At 43.9% G+C, this 7,973-nt stretch overlaps 1 protein-coding gene across 2 annotated transcripts in view; it reads right to left on the reverse strand.

Annotated features, from left to right (window-relative positions):
* The window catches only part of PKIG (protein kinase (cAMP-dependent, catalytic) inhibitor gamma), a 78,113-nt gene that overhangs the window by 69,338 nt on the left and 802 nt on the right, over positions 1-7,973 (reverse strand). The window lies entirely within an intron of this gene.

The raw sequence follows: 7,973 nt of genomic DNA on the forward strand, positions 1-7,973 counted from the left end.
GGGGGGTCTCCGAATCAGCTCTTTATTCCCATTCATTTCGCGCATCAAATGGCCCATCAAGCAAGCCAACAATATTATGATGATGAAGATGATGATGATGACAGACATAATGACAGACATAATGAATAACAGCAGTGTCATACACTAGGTCGGCCGAGATCCCTTGTTAGGATCCCAATCCCCATTTCCTCTTCTACTTCAGTGCTGTGTTTCTATACCATCCATTTGAAGGCAATGTGCTGTGGATTTGTAGTACAAGTCAATATACTTCTCATTAGGAATGTCCCGATACCACTTTTCTAAGACCAAATACAAGAACTTGCCCTCATGTACCTGCCGATACCAATTACCAATACTTTTTTAAAGGGACAGGTGACTTCTTTCTAAAACAACACAAACTGATGATTTTAGGGCAGTTTCTCACCAGGGCTAAATACAGATGTCTGCAGACCACAATGCATGATCCCCCCCAGAGCAGCCCAATACATGATCCCCCCAGAGCAGCCCAATACATGATCCCCCCCAGAGCAGCACAATACAAGGGGCCCCCTTTTCTTTTATTCCGCATCGCTCGATCTGGTGGCCACTCTCCTCTACTTTCGTATTGCTATATGTCATTGGGGCCTGTGTTCGATTTGGTTTTAAGGATCTACGTGAATAGGATGATGATGTTTGAGTTGACGAAATCCTCCCCGTCAAATCCCCTTGAGTGTGAAAAGCCACGTCTCCCATGGCTATTTGTTTTTTTCTTACGCGACCATCTATACGCTTGCCCCGTACAGTAAACAGATTCATCACTCTCAAATTTAGAGTCCTTCCTTTGAACAATTTCCCTACTCAGATTTTCTATATATGCGAGTGTCTCTTTTTCTTTTGTCTCAAATGTTGGTATAGAACATAATGATTGGGATGAGGAATATAAACTTTGAATTTCCTTCTGGTAATATCCCACCAGAATTTCCATCATATTGATGGAACATTTCTATAGGTTATTTTCAGAGGCTGATTTAAGTTCATGATCAACATTTCTAATATTGGGGAAGATTTGAATACGAAGGCCCCAAGGGCTATACTCGTCCATATAGCGTTCAAAAAATCTCCTATGCCAATAGCACTGGGATTTCCTTTCCAAAAGTTTTTTTTATTTAAACATAAAGGTGCTCAATTCTGATTCTTTTGTTTGCCGACTAGAACAATTCTTTGTGTACCTTGACCATCATCCCATCCCAAGATGAGCTCCATAATGCAGACATATTCAAATATTCCTTCAAACTGTGAAAAATATCTCTTCAATGGATCTCTGCTACTTATAATTCGCACAATGAAATATGCATGGTCCAGGGGCCAATAAAGTGGGGCAAACCACCTGAAAAGAGGGCCTGGTAGGAACTTACCTCCTGAAAATGAAGATTCAAAATACACGTGGGTTGCCTCAATATAGGCTCACTGCTTTAACCTCTCCCCCTAAAATACGTGGAGTAAGAGAAATACATTAAAGGAGAAGGGTTTCTAGAGGAGGTATACAAACAAATATATATATATATATATTGGACATACAACTAATAAATAGAGAACATTGAATCCAATTCATGGAATATACAATGCTATCCGAGAATGTCAAGTTTGCATATGCCCAGTGAACACATTCTCGGCCCATACACTTGTGTTTATATAGTCATAATTAACATTGATACATTATCCAAATACATGTCTAACTTGATTTGTCCCGACGCGTTTCGCAGGTGGCTTCTTCAGGGTACCAGTGTATATTGATCTAGCAATAAAAAAAAAATCATAAAAATAATCTCTTAATGTATGGTCACAAAGGGCACAGAGCAAAAGGATACAGTATAAGGCTTCTAGAGCAATCTATTGCAATTCCCCACATAGATAGGTATCCCCATCAGAAGTGAACACCCGGTACTCACCATGCACAATCAGTGCCTGGAACAAGACCGATGTTGGGAGGACCGAGATGATAATGCGGTTAGGATAGCCCAACCATCAAACTCAGTCCCTCGTCACACCTGGGACCTCCGGGTATTATGGGGAGAAGTGCCTGGGAAACTCGATGGAAGCCCAGCCAACTCTGCTGGGACACTTCTTACAGGAGACGTGTGCTAGGAAAAATCTTGGCTCAATAATGCAATAGTCCTATTTGATCAACTTGTTGGGTAAAGAGGACAGGATATATCTAAAAAATATATAATCTTGGGCCAATGTTCCTACATAGCCCTACATAAGAACTACCCTTACAAATATATTTGGGGATTCAAGGTATACATATTATTCCTTTGTTTTATTAGAATTAGCCAATCAGGTAGTCAAATATTCCTATTGGGAATCCCTGTGTGTGATCAATAGCGTGTTTTATCTTTCAAGTGCATGTGAGTGAGTAAAGTCTATTCTTTAGCTTGCCCCTAGCTATTTGTGAAATGTGCAAATGTAGAAAGCTCTCTCTCTCTCTCTCATATATATATACACAATAAATGTCCAGTCTACATATATATTAAAAATAGTGACAGTATTCATCATTCCTTCCCAGTAAGTGCTTCAATATTAGTCTCTCTTGAAAAGAATGAGAGAGTTGTTTAATCACTCCACATCAAGCTCCCCTAACCACACCAAATAATAACCTGTATATAACTCTCACCCAAGAGTGAGGGAAAGGTTTGTACCTCAATTAGGAAAAGATCGCTGAAATATCCTCAGCTTACAGCTCCACTGCATTCTCCACCACGTTAGCCCATCGATACCCCTCCCCTTATATAGCCCCCACCGCTGAATCAGACCGACCGGACACCGGTGTTCCGGTCGCCGATCAGGGGTGTGGACTCCCCCTGGCGCATGCGCGAATAGGTATCGCATGCGCTGGACACGCCCTACCCGGACAACAAGGGAAGCCGTCCATAGGGACCGCACCCTTGTTTGTGTACAGGAGTAGGGCGGCTCTCACAGCACAGTTTGATGATTCATGCCGCGGGAGCGGACACCTCAATGCTAGGGGGGTGGTCAGATGATATAGGAAAAAAGGAGTCCAGAGGTCCAGGCCATGACACCACATCGGTCCCTGTACCACAGCCAATGGGGCACTCCACCTAAGAAGAACATATATACAAACGCTGTATTAAAGTATACAGCTATCAGCATAGTCAATATGTCATATAAACTGGACACCATTGGCAACTAGTTGTAGTTCCCATTAATATTGTTTACAGTGCATTGTTGTAGGAAATACATCATATTACATGATTAACAAAATCAATCTGAATTGAGCTCAAGCTGTGATATTATTTGAAAACATATCAATTCATTACAAACTTATACATTATTTTCATAAAAAAGGTACCATCCATCTCTTACAAAATTGTACATTGTCTTTTTGAGGTAAATTGATTGTATGATTGACACAGTCAGTCTGATTATTAACTTTCCATACATAGAGATTTGATGAATGTAACCAGTCTATCCAGAACAAACACTAGGAGATATTTCCTCATAAAAAGGGCTTGTAGCTGAGCACCTCACTTCAAATCTGGGGGGGAACGGTGGACTTCAATTTAAAAATCCACCGTGCCTCCGTTTGTAACAGTCTCTTATCTATGTCTCCGCCTCTTCTATCCTCATGAATATGACCCAATATGTAGAATTTTATGATGGAGAGATCAAGATTGTGGTATAATCCCACATGACAGCTAATAGGAGTAGTAAGCTTCCCATTCTTGATTAGGTATACGTGATCAGATCCCCCCACAGCAGCCCACTCATGATCCCTCCACAGCAGCCCAACACATGATCCCTCCACAGCAGCCCAACACATGATCCCTCCACAGCAGCCCAAAAATGAGTACAAGTCATCATGAAAATGCCTGGTATCGGGACATCCCTACTTCTCATACACTATACAATAGTTTGGATTTGTTTTAGCTACCATGTAGATCCCTCTCCTCCATTCCATGTTTTCCCTATACACCTGGTAAAAAGAAGCCTGTGCTTAACAAACCTCAATAGCTCAAGCTGCCATGTAAATTTACTCTGTCAGTATGTTTTGTTGTAGGGATGCACCGATACCGTTTTTTCGGTATCGAGTACCGATATTTATATGTCGGTAAAAGCTGATACCGAGTACCGATACTACCGCTAGCGGGGAGCCAGCTTCCCGGGCAATCAGGAAGCCAGGCAGTGTGTTATTACCCGACGCCTGGCTTCTTGATTGCCCGGGAAGCCGACTCCATGCTGTTGACCAGCTCAATGATAATTGGCCGGGAAGCCGGCTTCGCAGCCAATCACAAAATCGGGGAGGCGGGTCATTACCTGCCACCCAGCTTCCTGATTGGCCTGGAAGCCAACTCCAAAGCCAATCAGCCTTGAGCCGCCTTTGCTGCCAATCAGGAAGTTGGGAGGTGGGTCATTACCTGACACCCAACTTCCTGATTGGAGGGGAAGCCGGCTCCAAAGCCAATCAGCATCTAGCCAGCTGGCTGGCCGGCTCAAAGCTGATTGGCCAGGAAGGGGAGGCAGGTAATGACTCACCGTCCAGCTTCCCGCTTGGCTGGCTGTCAAGCTAGCTGTTTGGCCGGCTCAAATCAGATTGGCTGCTAAGCCGGCTTCCTGGCCAATCACCATCGAGCCAGCTTCGCGGCCAATCAGGAAGCCGGGATGCGTGTCATTACCGGACACCCAGCTTCCTGATTGGAGGGGAAGGTGGGGGGGGAGCCCCACTGTAAGGGTAACCTTTGGCGTAGGGAGTGATTGGAACCCCTGATTGGGTATGAAAGGAGGAAAGCGCCTCCAAAAGCAGAAACGTTGGCAGTCCAGGTTTCATTTTAAGAATTTTGTATCCTAAGAAGCCGACACGTTTCGGAGGCTCACGGCGCCCTCCATCAGGGCTTAGTATTGGTGAACAAAGCGTGTACTGGACTGAGGAGAAGGTCGTATGATTGCTGTAGGTGATGGTTGTTTATTGATGTCGGGGAGAGTCGTCCTCTCCCATTTGTCAATGAGATGATGATCCATATCCATAAATTCCACCTGTTCTGTTGATGACTCTGGAAAGGGGGATTTATCCTCACTTTGGAGAGATTTTCTTTCACCTCCTGCTGTGTCGCCAGGACAGGAAGTGAGGGGAAATCTCCCTGTCGGGACTCAGATAGCAAAAAAAAAATGTGATAGGGGTCTGAACGGAAGTTCCAGTATCGGGGGTAAGTTCTGGAGTACTCGCCCAAGTACTCGGTATCGGCTGATACCGAGTACCAGTATTGGTGCATCCATATTTTGTAGCTGATCGAGCTAAGCACTACAATCCTCAGAGGAATCCCATTGTTTCCAGTGGCCCCTGTTAAAGAATACACAGGGCTCTTGTATTTAGAGAATATATGCTTATCCCGGAGTTCAGCCGGCACGCATGATCCAATAATGACTTTTCTAACCCAACTATGTTCAAAAAAATTGCAACCATGTTCCATAAAGAGAAGTTTCCAGAAGTACACATTCTGCGATTTGACATGGCGGATAGAACACGCAGGTTTTTAGCACTTAAGAGAGATTCCCTTTGTGAGAAGTTTACGCTCTGTTAACTGGCAACACTTCTCTCATCCTTCTCCCGCGTCTCATGATCTCGCACACGCATTCCGCACGGAATAAGCCGCTTTATACACTCCCGCTGTACGTGAGCCGATTGTTTGGATGCGGCGATGACACGTCTTCTGAGAATTCATTCCATGCATAAGTGCACAGACCGCTAGTGTGTGAGCCGGGAGCAGCTTCATTAAACATGGTGTGAAGACAGGAACAGGAGAGCTCGGCGATAGTGGAGCCTACAGCAACGCTGCTGACAACAACGACAAACTATTGATTCCTAGAACGTCCTTCTGGCAGAAGAAAGCAGCCTGTGCAGCCAACACATTAAAGAAGAACTCTTGGCAGAAGAAAACAACCCTTGATGTGGGGGTACCCCTGTAGTGCCAGGTTTAGGTGCTCATTGTAGTCTAGGGAGGAAAATAACAAAGAAATACTACACCTTAACCTCAGCCCGCTGGCTGTCAAAATGCCTGAACGATCTGATTGGATACAGGCATTGTTCAGGTATTTTGACAGCCAGCGGGGCCAACTAGCAAGATACTGAAGCTCAGTGGAGATTACTCCATCCACACAGTTTAGCGTAGATGGAGGAATCCGTTCCACTTTTTCCATCGGACCATAGAAAGTCTGCAGATCTATAGGTGCATGGCCAGCTTTAGGGCCTGTTCACATGAGTTTCAGGTCCTGATCAGGTCCGGATCAGCAGACGCGGTGCTACTGATGCAGTGCGTTTTGGCCGCGTTTTTGATGGAATGGGGCTGTTAGTATGTTAGCTGCAGCGCAGTGCGTTTTGGACGCGTTTGCATATCCTGATCGTTTCCTGACCGTACAAAATGTGACATGCAGTATTTTTCTGTCGTAACCTGAACGGACTGCACACGTGAGAACTGTAGCCCATAAAACACATAGGGATACATTTTTAGTGCAGGAGCGTACGGATCAGGTCAGCACACAAAACGGACATCGTGTGAACAGGCACTTAGGCTGGATTCAGTGTTGTAACACACATGTGTATGTGTGAACAGGCCCATAGGGTTTCCTTATCCCATTCACATTAAACAGCAGAACATAGACGTGAAGCAGCACAACGTTGCATTTGTGCGATACGTGGCACTTACATCAATAAAAGACGCGCTATTCACCATTTGTGTAAGTGACGGCACCATCCACTGGTCACCACAGCACACATCAGCTATTTTAGGGCTAAGCGGTCAGGAGTGCGATGGGTTCATGGACTTCAGTGTTATAAGTCAGCCCCCTCAGTCTTGTTCAGGGATGTACATGCTTGCAATAATAAAAAATATATATTTTTGTATTATTATTATAATAATAATATTGACTAATTGAAAAATACAGAGCTGCATCTTCTCTATAAATTCAGCTTATAGAGTGCTGAGATTCTACACAACCCGATGTGATCACAGCTTGGCACAATCACACTGATTATTCACCTGATGAGTGGAATATACAATGTATTAGGTGAATGTCTGCCCAGGTGTGCTTCATTAATGACACATCCTGATAAATCCCTTCCATGTATCACTTTAGATTACACGTAATATGACAATAAAACAATTGCGGATATGATGAGAAGAAACTACAGGAATCAAACTGAATCTGTGTGTAGAACAGAAGCTGATCACAGGTCTGATTTCATCACATAGCCCAAAAATAACTCCTCAATGCTGTCATAATAAGAGATCCTAACAATTCCACACTCACCCAATTCTCTGATATGTATGTGAAACCCAAACTGTATTATACAGAAAGGGAAGGCTTGGAACCCTGGCAGGTTTTTATAGCCATTTGTGTCCCTGACGGGTATATTCACCTTCTATTAGTCCTTGTGACCATTGTCTTCAGTACAGGAAATCACAAGACATTTCTGAGTTGTCACTAGAACAGGAAGTGAGGGAAATGAACAGGGAAACCTGCTCTGGTGACAAATGAAAGGGATTCCCCTTGCTTTAAAGTGATCTCTCTTTTCCTCCTGCTGTGTCTCTGGGACAGGAAATAGAGAGAAATCTGCCAAAAAGGAAAACAAAAGTGAGTAGCTTATACATAATGGCCCGTTTATAACACTGGGTGTTTGTGTTTTGTATAAAGAGCACCTGCATTGTCACAGCGCATGGCACGCTTACCTTTTTTTTAATACTTTACTGAACACAAATATCACAAAATGATGTTTGAGTCGCCTTGTGATGTGGTGCAGAGCTCCAAAATACATCCTGTCCTATGTGATTCTCATTGCATTCCAATGCTGTATGTAGGTGTGAGATGAAGCAATACGACATATGCCTTGTCCATGTATTGGATCTGTAATGTGTAAAGCTGCCTAAAGCATAAGAGACCGGAGTACATGCATGTATGAAGCCATCAGATGAGGGGGTACA

Source organism: Nanorana parkeri, unplaced genomic scaffold (genome assembly GCF_000935625.1).
Source record: "Nanorana parkeri isolate BGI_ZX_2015 unplaced genomic scaffold, ASM93562v1 scaffold50, whole genome shotgun sequence".
Classification (NCBI taxonomy): domain Eukaryota; kingdom Metazoa; phylum Chordata; class Amphibia; order Anura; family Dicroglossidae; genus Nanorana; species Nanorana parkeri.